The 22,180-nt window shown below is 45.4% G+C and overlaps 1 long non-coding RNA gene across 1 annotated transcript; it reads right to left on the bottom strand.

Moving 5' to 3' along the window:
- Positions 1-229: 229 nt before the first annotated feature.
- Positions 230-20,921, bottom strand: LOC115482374. The gene is made up of 3 exons (XR_003944085.1): positions 20,810-20,921; positions 1,617-1,627; positions 230-241 (listed from the first exon to the last, which is right to left on the bottom strand). It is a non-coding gene; the product is annotated as an uncharacterized LOC115482374 (long non-coding RNA).
- Positions 20,922-22,180: the final 1,259 nt, after the last annotated feature.

Genomic DNA, 22,180 nt, shown 5'->3' with positions numbered 1-22,180 from the left:
AATATAGCTTAATGGGCACAATCAAAGTAGAAATATATCATATAAGTATAAAAATAGGCATCAATAGTTAATATATGGACATTCATGGCATCCAAAAAAATATACCTGCAGAGGGACATCAAAACATAACCGGAGGGACATGAAAAGAATGAGTCTCATGTAAACAAATGAATTGCAAAGTTCAAACTATATTGTGATATTGTGGCATTTTCCACTTCTCAGAATCCAACTTGTTCAAAAACTGTCCTTGCTTCGGTCAAAGTTCATACTTCAGAATCTCTCACAGGTCAAAATCTCAGTTCAGGTTTAGTGGGGCCACACTTAGTTTTGGGGTCTGCACTCACAAGCGGACTTTATTTACCCCTGTTGCGCTGGAAAGGAGTCTACAGTTTTGGAAGAATTATCGTGACCATCATCAAGCTGAGTATACAGCGATTGGCATATTTATTAACAATGTTTGAGAGATTATGAACTGTTTTAAAATATAAGCTTGAGAACCATTACATTGAGGCGCAAAAGGTGCAATGATTGGCGAGTGATAGCTCGTCCACTTGTTGGCTAAGCTTGTCATTTCTGAGCACCATAAAACATTTCCTAATGTTATACTATTTAGTGAAGTTTCTAGAGCGATGTAGCCTACATCTGGGTGCCAATAGTGTGCCTAGTTTACAGAACGGTAGTGCTTATGTGTGTGATTGGTACCAATAATTGGCAGTTATGCTAATTTTGAGAAAGAACTGGCTCGGCAACGTTCCAGGCAGAATTTGAAAGTCCAGGTTGGGGATTTGGAGCTCAAAGTGGAGAAGTTAGCAGGTTTTCAGGAGGTGCTTAAGTGGCACCATATTTTGCTTTGAAATAAAGTGGAGAAAACTAGAGAGCAAAGTGTGATGCCACAATTTATGGCTTTTATACATTTTCCTGTGCTTTAGAGAAGTTCAAGAGATATTTGGAATTCTCAAAGTGCCACCTCTAAGTGTTCCTCCTGTCTCCAAGATTTATTAGTTGCTTCCAGGGAAGAAAAAGCCTCTGATCCTGCCTTTGACAAGCTCTCTTTGAGATCTGAAGACCCCCCCTTGACCTCATAGCCTTCCCAGAAGTATCAGATGAGAAATAGGCCGTTCCCTCTACGAAGTCCTGACATAGGCTGCTGCTGGAGGACACCCGGATTCCTTGTTTCTTAATCTTCTGCAGTGCCTCTCTTAGGTAAAGAAGAATAATTCCCTGTAGCTGACTGCTTGAGGAAGAACAGAGCTCCACTTTATCTCTCTGATGCTGTCTTGGCTTTTCTCCTAGTGGTGAAGGGAAGGATAACGATTTTGATCTATTTGGTGATCTCTCTCTCTCTCTCCTCAGTGTGCTTAGCTCACATGTGATTGGTCCATTCAAATCATAGGGGAAGGGTACGGAAGGCGTTGCCTCCATTGCCCAAGTGCAAGAACTTAGATTGTGAGCCCTCTAGGGACAGAAAAAGTACCTGCATATAATGTATACAGTGCTACACATGTCTAGTAGTGCTATAGAAATGATTACTAGTAGTAGTATCATTAAAATCCATCCCAAACCATCTAAATTTCAGGAAATCTCTTAAGACCTTCTTATTTGGAAGAGCCTACCACAAGGACTCAACCTGTGTCTCCACTTCTAGACATGCATCAATCTAATGACAACTCACTCACCCTCCCTCCTTTTCCCCTGGTTTCCCTGTTCCTTTTGCTCCTTCCCTGTACTTTCCGCTATTTCCTATGTAAGTTATATCTTGTAGTTTAATTCACTAGATTGGTGTTTGCCATGACGGTGCGATGTAAGCCACATTGAGCCTGACACAGTTGGGAAAATGTGGGATATAAATGTGGTAAATAATAAATAAATAAATCGTAGTAGCATTAAGGCAGGAGCTTCCAGCAACTTGCAATCTACTAGAAGCACTGTTCCCTTTAAGCTGAGCGGGGTTCTCTATGTGCACTGCTGCCAGTGGGAGGTGCTGTTTCAATATTGTGTTTTCAGTACCTAGAGCAGCAGGGGCGTAGCCAGACTTCGGTGGGAGGGGAGTCCAGAGCCCGAGGTGAAGGGGCACATTTTAGCCCCTCCTCAGCACCGCCGACCCCCCCCTGCCGCCATTGCCGACTTTGCCCCCACCTGCCACCGCCCCTCTCGACCCCCCCTCCCGCCGCCAACCCGCCGTCGCCTATCTTTGTTGGCAGGGGTTGGGGTCCCCTACCAGCAAAGGCAGGTGACGGCGGGTTGTCGGCGGGAGGGGGGGTCGGGTGGGTTTTCGGCATGGGGGTCCAGGGCCAAATCTACGGGGGCCCAGGCCCCCCTGGCCCCACGTAGCTACGCCACTGTAGAGCAGGTTCTCTGGAGTCCTGCAGAGCTTGCCTGTCCCTCACTATTGAAAATGTGACACCGAAACAGCCCCCCCCCCCCACTGGAAAATGGAAAGGGATCTAGTTGGCAACCCTACTCACATGATGACTTTTCCATGTCATGATAGTGACAGAGAACATGTCAGCAGGTAAGAGTACTGTTCTCTCATGCCTCTTGCTGGCAAGACAGAGGATGGGAAGGGGAAAGGGATCGTGTCATGACTAAGAGGTACTGTGGGGGGTAAAAACTAGCACCTTTCCTTCTAGAAACAAAGCACCACATGCGATTTTGTTATCTTTTCTCTCCTGCTCTCTAATACATACTTCAGCAGGGTATAATTTGAATGGTTCTTCTTAGGTATGTGAAGGAAGGCAGATTTCGACTGGAGGAAAGAACGTTGACAGCTTTTCAATGGTTGTATTCGCCATTTCAACATCGTATCATCAGCAGGGCTGATTTGCAGTCACCATCCAGGTAAAAACATAAGAATGCAGTCAGCGGTGGGGGGTGAAGGGCTGCGCTGCTGGCAAAAGGCAAGATACACTCTGAAGCATTGAGAGGCAGCACAGTATAATATAATCACACACATCAGACCAGCGGTGCTCATACTGGTATCCAGGCTGACCTTAGCCCATCAGTTTTCAGGATGTCCCTTATAAATATGCATCTCAACACCAATGAGTATCTTAATTACAATCTAGTTACATTTAAATAATATTACACTACTAGTAACCACTATACTCTAAATTGTTTATTCAAAAATGCTTTATTAAACACTGCAATAATCCTGCTTTACCTAGCATACTATATAAAGCAGGATTATAGCAGTGTTTAATAAAGCATCTTTGAATAAAAATTTTAGAGAGTGTAGTGGTCAGGGCCGGTCTTAGCAAGTGCGGGGCCCTGTGCAGACCAATTTGATGGGACCCCATCCTAGCCCCGCCCCGTTGATAAGATTATTCCATTTTTAGACATTTCTTTTATTTATGAAATTTCAAATAAAGACAAATGAAGCTAAACTTGTACAAAAAAACTGATTGAAATAATAAGCACAATGCTATCATGAAACCTCCCCTCCCCAGAAGTGGAGTGGCCGAGCCGCGGGATCATCATGAATGATGCGGACGGTCATCCGAGGCGAGCGGAGGTCGGAGCGGAGGCAGAGCGGGGCCCCCTTAGGCGCGGGGCCCTATGCGGCCGCCTTGGTTGCCTCTGCCTAAGACCGGCCCTGGTAGTGGTAACTAGTAGTGTACTATTATAAATATGCATGAGATATACTTGTATACATTGGAGGCCAGTACATGCAAATATCTCATGCATATGTGTTTGGAGTATCCTAAAAATCTGACTGTCTGGAGGGAAGGAGGGCAGAATTGAGTACCTCTGCATTAAACATTACATAAAAAAAGGAACCGGCATCAAAAACTGAGGACTCATAGGAACAGAGAGTACGATGATAGTGATGGCACAGCCCATCCAGTCTGCCCAGTTTGCTTCCTGTCGCACTGCCAGAGACCCCAGTTGGCATCTGGTTTTTGCTTCCCTTCTTTACAATCAAGCGTCCTCTCTGCTTATCCCATTATTATAATTATCATGATATACAACAATGCTGTTCCCCTGCCTTCTTGAATTCTGTTACTCTGAGGGGAACTTTTCTATGCAAAAATATTTCACATTGTTAGGCTTGAGCCAACTCCCCCCTCCCCCCTTTGAGATGTATTAATACTGCACCAATTTTCCATCCTGGAAGAAGGAGTGATGTAGTGGTTAGAGCAAAGGCCGCAAAACCAGAGAAGCCAAAATTCAAATCTCATTTCCCCCTACTGACAATCCTGGTGACCTCAGGCAAGTCACTTTACTTCCCATTGCTTCAGGTGTCCACAGAGGCAGAGGTCGGTGCCAAATGGAGTTCACTCAGAGGACGGAAAGATGAGTAGCGGAGTGCCTCAGGAATCAGTACTGGGGTTGATTCTATTCAATGTATTTGTGAGCATCATTGCCGAAGGGTTGGAAGGAAAAATGTGCTTTTTTGCAGATGACATGAAACTTTGCAACAGAGTGGACGCCCTGGAAGTAGTGGACAACTTGAGAAGTGATCTGCATAATTTGCAAGTCACTTAACCCTCCATTGCCCCAGGTACAAAATAAGTAACTGTAAATAATATGTATACCATTTTGATTGTAACCACAGGAAGGCCGTATATCAAGTCCCATTCCCTTTCCTTTCCTTTGTAATGTTTGGCAGTTAAAATTTAATGTGAAGAAGTACAGATTTTATTCATTTGTTGTATTTGTATCCCACATTTTCCTACCTTTTTGCCGGCTCAATGTGGCTTACATTATGTCGTAATGGCGATCGCTATTTCTGGAATGAGAAATACAAAGTGAATGATGCACTTGGGGTGATATGCATAGACAGGGAGAGAGACTCTGGGATGACAGTGTCTGAGGATCTCGAGGTGGTGAAACAATGTGACAAGGCAGTGGCCAAAGTCAGAAGGATGCTAGGCTGCATTGAGGGAGGCCTAGCCTTCAAAAGCGGGACATGTCGTTTTATTCCACAGCATATATCAATCTTGAACATCAATAACTCAAGTCTTTTACAGCAATGACCCGACACAGACCGTGTTTTGGTGCACAGCGCCTGCATCAAGGGTCGTTTGACATCAAAAGTCCAATGTGAACATGCCCAGCATTATAGCTGGAGGCAAAAAATAGGAACCTTGTCCAATTACTGTATAGAAATCCCAACTTAAGCGTCTAAGCGCGCCCAACGCATACCAAAATGGAGTTACCGCCTGACTACCGCGTGGCTCTTGCGGTAATTTCATTTTTGGTGTGCATCCGATACGTGCGTCTGAAAAATTATTTTCAGGCGCGTGTAATGGGCGTGCGCTAAGTGGCATTTGACACATGTAGGTCATTACCGCCCGGATTCTTTACCACTAGGTCGATGGCTGGCAGTAAGGTCTCAGACCCAAAATGGACGTGCAGCAATTTTCATTTATCGACAAAAAAAAAGGCCCTTTTACAGGCGTGCTAAAAAATGGATTGGCACACGCCCAAAACCCACGCCTACACTGCCGCAAGCCATTTTTCAGCACGCATTTGTAAAAGGACCCTTAAGTTTCTAGCTGGTAAACGGATTGAACAAATTTCTCCTCCATGGGATTGGTGTAGCCTCCAGGACTTAGTTCTCGCATGGGAGAATTGCACTCAGACCAGCTAGATTTATCTTCCATATTTATTATATATATTTTGTTCCTTTTATGTGATAACTCTCCCTTATCCTCCTCTTGAATCCTAATAGATTGAGGGCTTTAGCTGTATACGTTTGGAAAAATTTACTTATTGTAGTAATTTCTTTTTCTTTTTTGAGATTTTATTCTCATTCATATGGCTTTTCTGTACAAGTTATATTTATTGCTTGATTGTATTTTTATCCAATTGCTGATACTTGCCCCTGAGGTACACTACTATACAAATACTGGCAAGAAAGAATAGAATGAGAGTTTTCTGTAAGGAGGAAAGACTTCAGAAACTCTATGGGGGTTGAAAAATACCGGCCAGCTCCCTGAAGGGCAATTTTTGGCGCATGAGGGCTGAGCTCCTGATGAAGCATTTGGGAAACAGAAGCTTTCTGTCAAGCATACCCTCCAGAGAACGCTATAGCCCAGATAGGTGTTATTACCTTGTTTATTTGATGCATAACAAAGCACAATACTATACCATAGCTTTGATTAAGTTAGTGGAGGTTTTTGACTGATGAGGAACCTGTATCATGCTACTACTACTACTACTACTACTATTTAGCATTTCTATAGCGCTACAAGGCATACGCAGCGCTGCACAAACATAGAAGAAAGACAGTCCCTGCTCAAAGAGCTATGTAATAAAAGTGAGCCAAGTATAGGACAATCAAGCCATTGTGACATCACTGATGAGGTTGGCTCTTATTGGTGGCCTGAGGCATTATGACATCACAACATTAGCTCTGGTTACAAGAGACTACTACTACTACTATTTAGCATTTCTATAGCGCTACAAGGCGTACGCAGCGCTGCACAAACATAGAAGAAAGACAGTCCCTGCTCAAAGAGCTTACAATCTAATCTCTAAGATCGAGTATGAATGAGATCTATGACAGTCTGTAATTCACGTTTCCCTTATAGTGAATACAGAGTATATGAAGTCTTTCCTCCTTACAGAGAACTCTCATTATATTCTTTCTTGATTGTATTTTTGAAATTTGATAAATAAAAAAATGTCAACAAAAAGAAAATTCATGCTAACAGAATACCTTGGTCACACATACAGAACACAAATGTCAAATACAGAATAAGTGACTACAAGCTATAAACATAAATTACACTGAAACCCCAAGAAGCCAGATTTTGCACAGTACAATACCAGAGAAACAAGAAGGAAAGGCATTTCCGCTTATACTGTGAAAAATATCGAGATAGCACATGCCAGAGGTGGTGTTAGGGGAGTGCAATTAGGGCAACTGCTCTTGGTTCCCTGGCCAGAGAGAGCACCAAGCCTCCTGGAAGCTGAGGAAAGTGTAGCCTGGAAATGGGCATTGGGATCCCTTCCCAAATTTCTGCCCTGGGCCCCAGACATGTCTAACACCAGCTCTGGCAAGGTGTACATTCCAAATCTGACATCTTCTAATCACAATAGAAAATAAAATCCAGTCTCTGGATTTGGCTTCCCTCTGTCTTTAACTCACTCGCCAGGGTCTCCTGTCCATTTGACATTGCTTCTCTCTCCAAGTTCACCATTCATCTCCCATCTCTGAATCCCTATATTTCCTTGTCCAGCATCTCCCCTGTGTTCATATCCTGTCATCTATCATCACCCCTCTGTGTCCCTAAGAACCCCTATGTCCTGCATCTCCCTTCTGTATTCCTATTCTCCCCCATATCTAGTATCTCCCCTCTGTGTCCATATAATCCCCCCCAATGTCCAGCATTGTCGTTCTATTCCCATATTCCCCCACTCCCATGTCCAGTATTGTCCCTCTATTCCCATATTCTCCTCAACCCCACCCCTATGTCAGGCTTTGCCCCCTCTGGATCCATATACCATCTTCAAACAGCATCTCACCTTTGTGTCCCAGTCCCTATGCTCCCACCCAATGCTCATCATCTCCCTTCTGTTTCTCATACCTCCCTGTGTCCAGCTTCTCCTCTTTCTCCATTCCCCATATCAATGTGTCCCTCATCTCTCCAACCCTACTCCATCTAGCTTCTCTCCCTCTCTTCCCTCCCCCTTTCAGCATCTGGCTCTTTCTCCAGGGGGTTCAGCATTTGACCCCCTCTTCCTTCATCCCCTTGGTACCGCACCCTTCCCTCGAGCCCCCCCTTGCAATTTCAGCAACTCTCTCCCTTCCCTCTAAACTCCAGCCCCCTGCAGATCCAGCACCTCTCTCCTCTCCCTCCAGCCCTCTTCCCACCTCACAGGTCCAGTACCTCTCTCCCTTCCCTCCAATCTCCAGCCCCTCCTGCAGGTCCAGCACCTCTCTTCCTTCCCTCCAATCTCCACCTCCTGCACGTCCAGCACTTCACTCCCTTCCTTCCAACCTGTAGCCCCACCCCTCTACAGGTCCAGCACCTCTCCCTTCCCTCCAGTCTCCAGACCCCCCTGCATGTCCAGCACTTCTTTCCCTTCCCTCCCCCCTCTGTGAATCCGTCTTCTTTGTGTCTTGTTTTCCCTCCCTCACAATGCTTCCAACTTTACATTATCAGCACTGCCCGGCAGCAGTTTGCTCAGGCCTGCTCTGGGGCCTCTCCTCTGCTCTGGTACAACTTTCTGTTTACTCAGGATGGGACACTGCAGAGGGAAGGCCCCAGAGCAGGCCTGTGTGAACTGCTGCCAGGCAGCACCGATAATGTAAAGTTGGAAGCACTGTGGTGGGGGTCAGGGAGAGAAAGGAAGACGCAGAGATGCCTGACCGGTGGAAGGGGGGAGGGAAGGGAGCAAGAGAAGCTGGATCATGCGTGGCTGGGTGGCACCATTTCTGGGTGGGCCCCAGGTGAAAGTGGGTGAGCTTACCCATTGTTATTCTCCTGGTATAACCTCTTGTTTCTACCCTCATAAGGCCTGACTAAAGCTTTGAATATTTATCCTTTAATGTACAACTCTAAAATTTGGGTAGTTCCTTCAAAGACTTTTGCTGTGGTGAGAAAACTGAGCAGATTTAGGGTTGTTCCCTAATTCATGTCAGTGTCAGTGTTTCCATTGCTGACCTCTTTGATGTAAGCCATCCAATAGTAGAAAGCACTCTGCTTTTTCAGCAGCAGTATCCCTGAGGCTGAACCCTGGTATTTCCTGCACCTGTTAGGAAGCATCAGAATGGCACCAGAAGCTTCTAGAGAGGAGTAGAACTGTATAGAACAGTTGAAGGGTTTCTGGAAGCTGGTAGAAAGAAGGGGTGCCTTAAGATAATCAAGGCAGGAGATGGGTCTAGTGGCAGTAGTAACCCCCTATAAGTTCACTACATGCCACCCTACATTATCTTGGGTCTGTAGGTGGTTATATATATATTTTGTAAGAGGCCAATTCCTACCTATGTACTCGCTTATGTCTAGGGGGCGTGGCCTCTGCCCAACCTTAGCTGCATGGAAAATAACGGACAGACCAATGGAATATATTAGTTTATTTATACAGCGTCATATACAAAAATATAGAAAACTCTTATCAGCCTATAGCATCAGCAATTCCTGATTGCATGCACAATGATACCAAAATATAGAGAATAACTATGATTATCCTATGGGCTAAAATCTGTAATGACAGATAAACACAATACCAAGATCCTAATGATTACCACACAAATCTTATACTAGGCTAACAGCAACTAGATCATAAATCCTGACGTCACACATCTGATGGGTCCGAGCACAGACTAATTATCTAACCCAGCCTGAAGGAAGTAAACTATGATCTCACCGTCCCGGTCACCAGATCAGATTCCTTCCGATTCCTCAGCCGAATGTCTCAGCGAGGTCCCACAAGCTCAGGTGATGCACTTGTCTTGATCAGCCACAGATGATACAGACGCAGTATAGATCCTGTAGACAGCTGTAACCTGGGGAAAAGCTTTGCCAGGTATTATCAGTAAGTCTCTCAGGTAAATCAGGTGCTTGCAGAAATGCAAGTGTTCTCCTCTTCTGTTCTTCTGTTCGGTTCTTCAGCAACTAACTTGTTTCTGTTCCCGCTTCTCAGACCAATCCGTTTTCTGGGAGCCAATCAGAAATAATCCCACCATGTACTCCCAGCATCTGTATGAAGCTTCCTTTGTCCGTCTTATCTCGTAAGCTCTCTCTCTCTCTCTCCCTCGAGGAGTGACCTTGAAGGTGGTGCAGGCTTCAGTAAATCTATTACAAGCTGAAATGCTGACTTCTGCACAGTTGGTAGTCAGACATATAGGTGAAAGGTTGCAGCGTCCATGTTGGCTGACAAGGTGCTCTCATTTGCACACAGGGTGGGTGAGATCACAGCAAATACTCCTACAGGTCCCATCTCCCATCTTTGACCTGTAAACCTAAGGGAGATCCCTCCCTGTCCAGCCTGAAGCAGACAACCTAAATGAGAAGAATCAGTCTGCTATACCCCCACAGATTAGCAACACAGAGACACTTGCTATAAAGGATTCAGAGGACAAGAGACAAGACCCAAAACTAAAACAGTTGCTGAGTTCGGTAGTGTGGAGGTATGGGGAGCCTCTGCACCCCTACAAAGCCCCAAGAAAGGAGAAGGTGCTTATTCTGATGTATCTGCTAAGTCATCCAGGCATCCAGTTTCTAGTCATTCTTACAGAGCTTTGGTGTCTGCCATCCGGCAGCCTGCAAAATTCTGTGTTTGACATCTGTAAACAGCACTGATAACAGTTAACGTCTATGTACTGAGAACCACAAGAGTAAGAACTGTAATGAATAAGATCCTCATCTAGCTGGCCTGTATAACTGTGAGGGGTGAGGATTTTCAATAAATGTTATGCATGCTGGAGGAGAAAGTAAGTAGTAGGCCACCTGTTTTGCAAAGACTGTTATCTGTTGCCTTATCAAGTAAAGGAACAGTTAAAGTTTTGGTTCAGAACAAGAGACTTTGTGTGGTCTGGAACATTGGTATAAAGTGTGGAGTTGGTCTGATGCAACATACTTAGCCTCCTAGAAAACTCCTAGTCCCTCAACAAAGAAATAAGAGAGTGTGCCCCCTGTTCCCAGCTTACCAGGCTTGCACTAGGCATCTGCCTAACTGTACCAAAAAGGGGGTTACACAGAATAAAGAAGGCCTTTGGAGCAGAGGCTTCAATGACTTCTCATCAAGTCTTCTGCCCAGAGTAAGTAACCTGTATTAATAACCACTTGTTTCACTGTAGCTTTTTTGGAAGTCCTGTTATGTTCAGTAGGGTTTCCTGAGATGTTCTGGTTCCATATGAGATCTCACCACGAGCAACAGAAATGACCAATGTTACACTTGTAATCATAATTTTATGTGGCTTTTAGTCTGACATTCTATTAGCAGTGGTAAAAAAACATAAATCAGTTGTGTATGCCTTCAGAGTTTGTCAATACAGCCGTCATTACTTGGTAGAGTCAAAAATTGTATGGCAACAAAGGGGTTGACTACTTCTGAACAGAGCAGCAGCAGGTTGGCTGGAAGAAGACAAGAAACTGACTCATTTTGCCTTATTTCTACCACTACTCCATGGTTTTATAGTGCTAGAAGGCTTACACAACACTGTACTGATCCACTGGTGACAGTCCCTTTTCATTGAGCTTACGGCCTGGTTGACAGACAGACATTCAAGACAGATAGATAGCAAGGAATGAATATAGATTCTGAAGTGTAATCAGAATGCTAAGTCAGCATTTTCTGCATCACTGTTCTTTCCAGTCACCCATTAACAAATGGCCGATTGCAGTGGAATCTAATGGAACTGGTACTAGAATCTGGAATGAGTACTATTGAGTAAAACAGCTGCAGTTAGGGAAGGCAAGGACCTCTATCATTATAACCATTACTGTAGATACATATCACCACAGTACTGGCACCCTTTGTCCTGTGGAGTCCATCGCCTGGCACATGAGCTCTTGGCAGCCATGAAGGTTTTGAGAGTGATTGGGAGGACATAAGAATTGCCCTACTGGGGCAGACCAGTGGTCCATCTAGCCCAGTGTCTTGCTTCAAACAGTGGCCAATCGGGTACCTTTGCTGGCGGGGGTCCCCAACCCCTGCCAGCTGAAGTCCTCTTCTCTGGCGCGGCCGTGTTGCTGATCTGCAAGGGCAGGCTTCTGTTTCTATTGCAGATTAGCAACACGGCCGCGCCGGAGAAGAGGACTTCAGCTGGCGGGGGTTGGGGACAGTACCTGGTGGAATCCCAAAGAGTAGCAAGATTCATGCTACCGATTCCAGGGACAGCAGTGGCTTTCTCCATTTCTACCTCAATAGCAGACTATGGATCTTGCCTCCAGCAACTTGCGCAAACATATTTTAAACCCAGATATGCTAACTACTGTAACCACATCCTCTGGCAATGAGTTCCAGAGCTTAACTAATCGTTGAGTGAAAAAAAATATTTCCTCCTGTTCGTTTTCAAAGTATTACCATGCAACTTCATTTAGTGTCCCCTAGGTTAGGACCTGAAAACAGTGCACAGAGGTGGACTTTTAGACCAGGATTTGATTGGGAGAGAAGAAGCACCAACCCAATAGGTTGTTCCAGGCTTCAGAACTTTATTTTCCAATGGAAGCAATTTGAAACCTTTAGCAAACACAAGGTCCAGTTCATAATCTAACAAGCCCCATTATTGGTCTCATAAAATGGAAAAGAGAAGGCAAACGATTAACTTGTAATATGGACTGGGTAAGCATTAGAGCCAATATTTCTGTATACAGGCAAGTGCATTGGGCATCAGACATCTCTTATCGAGGAGTGGTATGAGATATATCTGTATCCATCCTCTCCCTATTATATGGTGACCTCACTCATTATCAGGGACTCCTTTTCATCAGGAACCTGGGACATTGGATATCTGCAAAGACAAATGGTTTCTGTCAGTAACACCTCATGCATTTACTGGGATTCACTTTTCCCCTAGTGTTCCATTGGGCACAGTAACGGAAATGATAAAGGGATATATCTTCTCCAAACTAACCTTTCAGACACAGATAAAAGCTGTGGAAGACAAACAGGTGACAGACAAGGACTATTCCTCAGCAGAATTCATACTGAGGGGCCAATGCAGAAAATTTGCACAGATGTTGGTGTGGAGTTAATACAACGCCTGTGCATCATTGGCACAACCATGGGGGGAGAACCCTCAGGGACATGGGCCCCCTCACTTTGGGCTCAGGCCCCCTCCAAAATTGTGGCTCCCATTGAATGTCTGACAGGGATGCCCAAGCCCCACCAGCCGAACTGATCTGCTGCCTGAGTCACCTTGCTTGCTGCCTGAGCAACAAAGAAGTCAGTGGCATGCTTCAGACGCCGACGTTGGCAGTCCCGCACGTACTCAGTACAGCAACATCAGTGGCGTAGTGAGGGCGGCTGCCACCCGGGGTGATTTGCCGCTGCGCACCTCCCCCCCCCCCCCGGGTGCAGCATGACACCCCCCCTTGGAGCATCAACTCCCCTTGGCGCATCAACCCCCTCCCCCCCTCGGTGCATCACCCAAGCCCCCCCCCCCCGAGTGTATTCTTGCCTGCCGTGTGCACGCCGCTGGGGGATGTCGGTCCCCCCAGCGGCGTGCACCCGGGACGGACCGCCCCCACCACCCCGCCCTTGCTGCGCCACTGAGCAACATGAATGCTGCATGCACGGGGCATGCCAGGGCATCAGCCGCTGAAGCATGATGCTGACTTCACTGCTGAGGCAGCACAGGAGGGGGTCTCGTGTAGTTGACGTTCAACTGCCAGGGATTGGGCATTCCTACCAGCAAATGTGGGATTGAATGCCACTGGAGGGGGAGGGTGGAGGAGAGAAGAGATAAGAGGACAAAACTGGACTTCTGCCTATGCCCCTGCAGTGCACATTTTGGTGGTTGCACGATGCACAAAAGGGTTTTCTGCAGAAGCCAACTCTGCACAAAGCCTTGTGTTAAACACCAGCACACAGACTATTAACATGAATGATAATGAGGCTATTAGCTATTCCACCCAGATGCAGAGAAGTGTGCAGATGTTTAGACTAAGCACAACACTTTGGCTTTAATGCCAAGACTGAGGTTGCATAGAAGGGTTAGCCTGTTCTTCAATAGCGCCTGGGAGGACTTATTCCCTGCATGGGTTAAAAAAAAGACAACTGAGGAGGAGCCGGTTCTGCAGTAAGAACAGCTACAACCACTTACAGGTGCACAGTAGTACTTGCTAGAGAATGACAGGGGGACAAGGTTTGTCCCTGACCCCACAAGCTCTGTGTCAATTCTCGACCCAACCCCCGCAAGCTCTGTCCCCCGTGTCCATCCTGTCCCCACAAGCTCTGTCTCAATCCCTGCCCTATCCCTGCAGGCTCTGTCCTCATCTGCACAAGCCTCAAACACTTATGATTTTATATTTAAATCTTTTAATTAAAGTATAAAAAAGAACACTATTCTGTACAACTTTTGTTTATAAATTACAAATAGAAAACAAAAATAACAATGCGCAACTGAAATACCCCCCTCCACTCTCTACCCTTCCAATTCCAACAATAGCTGATTTCTGCTATCCCAAGGAACCCTAATCCACCCAGGGGTACAAAATACAACCCGCTCTGTATGCCGTAGTGGGAGAGAAATATGCCCTATAAAGCACTGTTACGATTTCTTAATCTGTGGATGAATAATAGGTCATCAACAATCTCAGGATTCGGTCTAGCTCTCCTGTCTTCCACAGTCCTTCCCGCAATAGAAACTGTCCTCTCAGAAGACGTGCTGGTAGCAAGGAATGCACAGGAGCCCCCGTGCAAATTTAGCCAGTTTTGAGCAGCACTTTTGCTTGTTTTTCCAAAACATCATTATTTGCATTAGAGAATGACATGGGGACGGGGGGACAAACTCTGTCCCCGTCCCTGTGTTATTCTCTACTTGCCATTACTGCAGAACCTGTGTCCAATGTGCTCTTCCTGGTTAGCAGCGCTCCAGTTTTGCACAGGTCCTATTTGCATACAATTTGTTTACTGCATCAGTGCACAGAGGTTTGATTGGGGTTATGTGTGCATTAGAAGCCATGTGCTATGCCATCCGTGCACGAATATAGCATAAGCTTTCTGCATAGACTGCAGAATGAGAAAGCACCATGTCTGGAAGTATCTTAAAAGCTGCCATTAAAACACTGAGCTTGTTCCCAGCATAAACAGGTAATTGTCCTGTTTTTATGGAAACACTCCCACAAGCTGACAAAAGAGAGAGATTACAATGATGTGTTCTCTGCCACCAGTGGTATAAACAATTTAATGATGTGCATTTTTTTCTGAAACGGAACCCTCCTCCCCCTGCTCCCAGCGAGCATTCTCTGCCCCGCATCCTCCCACCACCCCACCACCCAAAGGCCCTCCCTGAGCCTACCTTTAACACCCTGCTGGTCTAGTGAATATTTCAAGGTAAGAGCATCCCCAGTCACTCTTGCACCCACAGGTTTCACAGCCAAGATGGCTGCTGGGACGTCCCACGGCAGCTGCAGAACTGAGTGGGGGGGGGGGGGGGGGGAGAGTGACTGTGGATCGATCATGCCCTGAACACCCACTAGACCACCAGGAGGTTTAAAGGTAGGCCCAAGGAGGACCTTCGTGTGGTTGGTGGTGGGAGGGAAGGCAGGGGGGCAGGAGGCGGCAGCAGCTGTGAGAGTGAGCACAAGGGGTTGTTGGGGGGGGGGGGGGGAGGGATTTCCGTTTCTGCTGAAACCAAACTGCAATTTTTGGTTGCTCATTCAGTGTCAGTCGAAACCGAAAATTCCGGTTTCAGTCGTCCTCTAGTTATGGGTTTCTTATACCTAGTGTGAGCACTCTGGAGGGCTGGTGCGAGGGAAAGGGGATAGTGGGTCTTTCAGCCGGCATCATCCCCGTTCATTCAGCCCAGCTAGGAGAACAGGGCGCCATCTAGGGATCAAACTGCCAGGGAAAGCTGTAATGCAGGAGAAAAACTACACTTCCCAGAAGCCAGTGCAGGGTCAGCTGAACTCCCAGGAGGGGGAGGGTGGAGTGACTGATTGGGAGATGAGGTCTGATCCTGGAGATGGGGAACAGCTGGTGGAGCTTGGGGAGGAGGAGATGGAGTGGAATAAAGAGGAGGTAGAAGGAGAAGGTAAAGAGGAGTGCATGGAGGTTGGAGGGTTTGCTCAAACTTCCTCAGGAAAGGTAAAGGCTTTGGTGGCGGGAGTGTGGCCCAAGCTGTGCATACTTGGAGAGGATAAAATAATCCAGTGGGGAAGCCACTGGTGGAAGAAGCTAACCCATAAACTATCTAAGGGTAGAAGATAGTGCTGATGAGGGGAGGCTACGATTGGGAGCAAGACAAAGGTTTATATTCTGAGTTAAGATTGGACTGTGTTAATAAGCTGAATGTGGAAAAACTGAACTGACTCTTGCATTCTTGATGAAGAAACTGCTTGAAGATTAAAGCTGTATTAAAAGATGCTGAGAGAATAAAGACCTGTGGTTTTCAAGAACTATAAGACTGCTGGAGTTTTGTGTGTCCCAGTCGTGAGCTGATCCTGGGCGCAGGTCAGCTGGGCAACAGTTAAACTAGGACAAGCAGTGCAGCAAGGCGGTGGTTGCAGCTCGTACCGGGGAAAAGCTAGCCAAGCTAAGCAGGGTCGACCCCGGCTCTCACCTGGAAGGGTGACCTGGTTACACTAGATATTCAGTGCCAGGCCATACCCAGATACTGCTTGTACTTATCTGGGTATCAGTGGCATTCTATTTATGTTTACGTTTATTAAAACAATTTAATATACTGCCATTTCTGGGTTCAGGTCACAGCAGCAAAAAACAAAAAAAACCAAACAAAAACCAGTTAACAGAAAAGGACTCATAAGAGCATATATAAAAACATAAGAGTAGCCATACAGGGTCAGACCAATGGTCCATCTAGTCCAGCAACCTGTTTCCAAACAGTGGCCAAGCCAGGTCACAAGTACCTGACAGAAACCCAAATTCCATGCTACCAGTCCCAGGGCAAACAGTTGTTTTATTCATGTCTGTCTCAACAGCAGTGGTGGTGGGAAGCGGGACTGGTGGTTGGGAGGCAGGGCTGGTGGTTGGGAGACGGGGATAGTGCTATTAGATTGTAAGCTCTTTGAGCAGGGACTGTCTTTCTTCTATGTTTGTGCAGCGCTGCGTATGCCTTGTAGCGCTATAGAAATGCTAAATAGTAGTAGTAGTAGAGGCAGGGATAGTGCTGGGCAGACTTATATGGTCTGTGCCAGAGCCGGTGGTGGGAGGCAGGGATAGTGCTGGGCAGACTTATACGGTCTGTGCCAGAGCCGGTGGTTGGGAGGCAGGGCTGGTGGTTGGGAGACGGGGATAGTGCTGGGCAGACTTATATGGTCTGTGCCAGAGCCGGTGGTTGGGAGGCGGGGCTGGTGGTTGGGAGGAGGGGATAGTGCTGGGCAGACTTATACGGTCTGTGCCAGAGCCGGTGGTGGGAGGCGGGGATAGTGCTGGGCAGACTTATATGGTCTGTGTCAGAGCCGGTGGTGGGAGGCAGGGATAGTGCTGGGCAGACTTATACGGTCTGTGCCAGAGCCGGTGGTTGGGAGGCGGGGCTGGTGGTTGGGAGGAGGGTTTAGTGCTGAGCAGACTTATACGGTCTGTGCCCTGAAGAGCACAGGTACAAATCAAAGTAGGGTTTACACAAAAAGTAGCACATATGAGTTATCTTGGGCAGACTGGATGGACCGTGCAGGTCTTTTTCTGCAGTCATCTACTATGTTACTATGTAACAGCAGACTATGGACTTTTCCTCCAGGAACTTGTCCAAGCCTTTTTTAAACCCAGATACACTAACCGCAGTTACCACATCCTCCGGCACAGAGTTCCAGAGCTTAACTATTCGTTGACTGGAAAAATATTTCCTCCTATTTGTTTTAAAAGTATTTCCATGTAATTTCCTTGAGTGTCCCTTAGTCTTTGCACTTTTGGAACAAATTAAAAATTGATTTACTTCTACTCATTCTACATCACTCAGGATTTTGTAGACCTCAAACATCCTCTCATTCGTCTCTTTTCCAAGCTGAAGAGCCCTAACCTCTTTAGCCTTTCCTCATACGAGAGGAGTTCCATCCCCTTTATCTTTTGGTCGCTCTTCTTTGAACCTTTTCTAATTCTGCTATATCTTTTTTGAGATACGGCGACCAGAACTGAACACAATACTGAAGGTGATGTCACACCATGGAGTGATACAGAGGCATTATAGTATTTTCGGTCTTATTCACCATCCCTTTCCTCATAATTCCTAGCATCCGGTTTGCTTTCTTGGCCACCGCTGCACATTGAGCAGAAGATTTCAACGTATTATCTACGACACCTCTTTTTATTGGGTGCTGACCCCCAAGGTGGGTAACTATGATTTGAATTATTCTTTACAAAGTGCATCACCTTGCAATTGTCTACATTAAATTTCATCTGCCATTTGGATGCCCAGTCTTCCAATTTCCTAAGGTCTTCACACGTGTTTTCACAACCTTAAATAATTTTGTGCCATCTGCAAATTTAATCACCTCGCTCGTCGTTCCAATCATTTATAAATATGTTAAATAGCACTTATCCCAGTACCAATCCCTGCGACATTCCACTGTTCACCCTCCTCCATTGAGAGAAATGACCATTTAACCCTATCCTCTGTTTTCTGTCCAATAACCAACTCTTAATCCACACCAGAACCTTGCCTCCTATCCCATCACTCTTTAATTTTCTCAGGAATATCTCTTGAGGAAATTTATCAAACGTTTTTGTAAATCTAGATACACTACATCAACCAGCTCACCTTTATCAGGCTTACCGGTCTGTAATTTCCCAGTTCACCCCTAGAACCCTTTTTAAAAATCTGTGTCACATTGGCCACCCTCCAATCTTCAGGTATGATGGGTTACATATTACTAACAGCAGATCAGCAATTTCATGCTTAAGTTCTTTGAGTACCCTTGGATGAATGCCATCTGGTCCAGGTGATTTACTACTCTAAAGACTAGTAAATCACCTGTCAGTTTGGCTCAGTACATCTTCCAGGTTCACCGAGATTTCTTTCAGTTACTTCTCATCATCACCCTTGAAAACCATTTCCGGTACAGGCAGATCTCTTACATCTTCTTCTGTAAAGACCAAAGCAAAGATTTTATTCAGTTTCTCCACTATGGCTTTGTCCTCCCTTAGCGCCCCTTTTGCTCCTTCATGATCTAACGGTCCCACAGATTCCCTCGAAGGCTTTCTGCTTCTGATGTACCTGAAAAAGTTTTTACTGTGCGTTTTAGCCTCTGTGGCAAGTTTCTCTTCATATTCTCTTTTAGCCTTCTTTATTAATGCTTTGTATCTGACTTACCAGAGCTTATGTTGCTTTTTATTTTCTTCATTTGGGTCCTTTTTCCACTCTTTGAAGGACAATGTTTTGGCTGTAATAGCCTCTTTTACTTCAGTTTTAGCCATGCTGGCTGTCGTTTTCTCTTCTTTCCACCTTTGCAAATAGGTGGAATGCATCTGGTCTGGGCTTCCAAGATTTAGTGTTCTAACCCTAGCATTCGATCTTTTTAGCTTCTTTTTAACCATTTTCCTCATTTTATTATAGCCGCCCTTTCGAAAATTAAATGCAGCTACAGTAGATTTCCTTTGTGGGTTCAGCACAGATAGTAGCTCAAACATGCTCATGTTATGATCACTGTTTTGCAGGGAACCCAACACCATCACCTATTGCACTATGCTCTGCACGCCACCCAGGACCAGATCCAAAATGGCTCCCCATCTTGTCGGTTCCTAGACCAGTTGGTCCAAGAAGCAGTCATTTATTACATCTAGAATTTTTATCTCCCTGGCACTCCTTGATGTAACATTTATCCAGTCAATATTGGGATAATTAAAGTCACCCATTATTATAATGTTGACCAATTTGCCAGTTTTCCTAATCTCTATAAACATTTCTTCATCTGTTTGTTCGTTCTGTCCCGACGGACGGTAGTACAGCCCTACAAGAATACTCCTTCCCTTCACACATGGCATTTCTATCCATAATGATTCCACACATCTATATGTTTCATGCGGAATGTTTATTTTATTTGACTCAATTCTCTCTTTAACATATAGTGCAAACACCTTCCAATTTGATCCTCTCTACCATTGCAATACAATTTGTACCCTGTTAACACAGCATCCCATTTATTGTCCTCTTTCCACCAAGTCTCTGAGATGCCTTTTATATCTACCTCATCATTTACTGCTATATAATTCTCCCTCCTTACTTTTTAGGCTTCTAGCATTTGTATACAGGTATTTCAAGTTGCAGTGACTAGGGCATCTACTTTAGGCATTTCAACCTTACCACGAAGGGAGGCCAATGCTGCCACTTGCACCCGCAGGGAATTATAGGCCAAGCCTATTTGTACACCATCCTGCAAAAAGTCCAGAATCGGCGAGACAGGAGCCCGCATGGGTGTGATCGCTTTTGAAGCACACCAAGACTCAAACTGGCGCCTTGATGACCTTCCGGAAACTACTGAAGACTTACTTGTTCAAAAAAGCGTACAAAATGGATCCCTCATAATGATCTGACTCCTAAACTACACCAGACACAATTTTATATTGGAACTCTTTTATTTTGCCTGTTTTATTTATACCCTAATTACTGATAATCATACCTTGTCCTGATATCATTATGTTATGTTGTTATCCATTTACCCACTTCTTAATCAACATAATTTTCGTATGAACCTTAATAGCAATAATTCTGAAATTCTTCTCCGTTAATATGATTGCCATAATATTCCTATGCACCTTATCTGTTATATATACTCTGATTCCCTATTCCATCAATGTGATCGTAGCTGCATTATATTGTAAGCCACATTGGGCCTGCAAATGGGTGGGAAAATGTGGGATATAAATGCAGCAAAATAAAATGTTCAGCAAGTCCAGATCCTAGAGGCTAACAGTGTAACTTTGTGCCAGAGGTAAAGGAAGGTGAAGTGACCTGCCTCGGGTCACAAGGAGTGTCGGTGGGCAAAGCATGATATGAACTCTGGCTCTTATCCTTCTGATCTAATCTAAGGACAATGCACTTAGGATCCGATGCTCAAAAGAAAACGTGGGCGCTAGAGGCCATTAGGGCTGTACTAGCACCTACATTGACCTGCTCAGAATGTTCAGAGGGGTCTAGCGCGGGAAACAATGAGCGCACCAGGCATTTGCGCAGATAGCATGTAAATGTAGTCAAGCTCCCTTCGCAATGCTCCGACAAGAGCGCCGGAAACAAGACTGCCTTACCGCTGCAGAAAATAACGCCAGGTCGGAGCAGGCATTGGGGTGTTGGAAGAGAGGATTTCTCATGATTCTCATGCTTCTCTCATGATTCTTTCTGCAACAACTGCCAGTTTTGATTGCTTTTGGAAGCAGAAGGAAGCCCGTGCAAGCCCTTAAGCGCTGGTCGTGAGAAACAGCAGACCCAAGCGAAAACACACATTGGCGCCTGTGTCCTGCATCTAAATTTAAAGTGGCCATGCTAAAAAAACAAAACAAAAAAAATGAAACACGCCCAGTGAAAGCACACATTGGTGTCCATTTCCTGTGTCTAAATATAAGCGTCCAAGCTATAAAAAAAATGTTAAACGCTTATATTTAGGCCACAGAAAACAGATGCCAAGGTGGGCTTCATGTTTGGGTTTTACCAGGCGTGTGCACAGGAGCCGAGTTTACCGTGGAACTCTTCTGCGCATGCGCCAAACACAATCCTCCCGCGCCAAAGCACAATCCACCTGCCGAACTCCCTGATGCTCAGCGCTATGAGCGCACCTATATTTGCATCTAATTAGCATTGAGCATTAGAGCATTGTTCTTCTGCACTGGTCAGGTGGTATTTTTATGGTGCTAATCGGAACAACGCCAGAGTTTTGAGCATCAGGGCCTCAGTTCTTTCAGAGGTTTTATTTTAACTATGATTGTGTCTCATCCTTAACTTTCGCAGCTGGCCTTTTTTTTGTTTTTATTTTATTTATTTATTTGTAAGAAGAAATCCGTCCAAAGACAGAGAACTCAGAACGCCCCACGGAAAAACAACAATATAACACAAAAAAATGGGAGGGTGACCAAGGATACCAAAGACTGGAAAATGTATATTGGCAAAAGGAGTTTATTGAAGTGCAAAGACTCGACACAACGTCGTGTTTCGGCCATTAGGCCTGCATCAGGAGTCTTATGGGAATGTGATGATGCAAAATCTTCAGAGTGGTAAAATAGTCTTTAAAAAGACTGTAGATCGAACCAAACGTGTTCGTCTGTCAAAACTTCTCCACACACCTATTTGCAGGCTCAGTGTGGCTTACACAGTACCGTAAAGGCGTTCGCCAGTCGGTTGATAACAAATACAGATTATATTGTGGTCGAAGTGAGGTAGGTGTGTATGAGGCACCGTGATGGTGGAAGGGATGAATATTGTATATTGTCCAGTACGATCATTGGTTGTGTTGTGCTGCTGGGTGTGGGGATTTACGTTGGATCGGTGAGGTAAGCCTTTTTGAAGAGGGTGGTTTTTAGTGATTTCCTGAAGTTTAGATGGTCATGGATTGTTTTCACAGCTTTTGGGAGTCCATTCCATAGTGGTGCGCTTAGGTAGGAGAAGCTGGATGCATAA

This window comes from Microcaecilia unicolor, chromosome 13, assembly GCF_901765095.1.
Source record: "Microcaecilia unicolor chromosome 13, aMicUni1.1, whole genome shotgun sequence".
NCBI lineage: Eukaryota > Metazoa > Chordata > Amphibia > Gymnophiona > Siphonopidae > Microcaecilia > Microcaecilia unicolor.
This window is presented reverse-complemented; position numbering and strand designations above follow the sequence as displayed.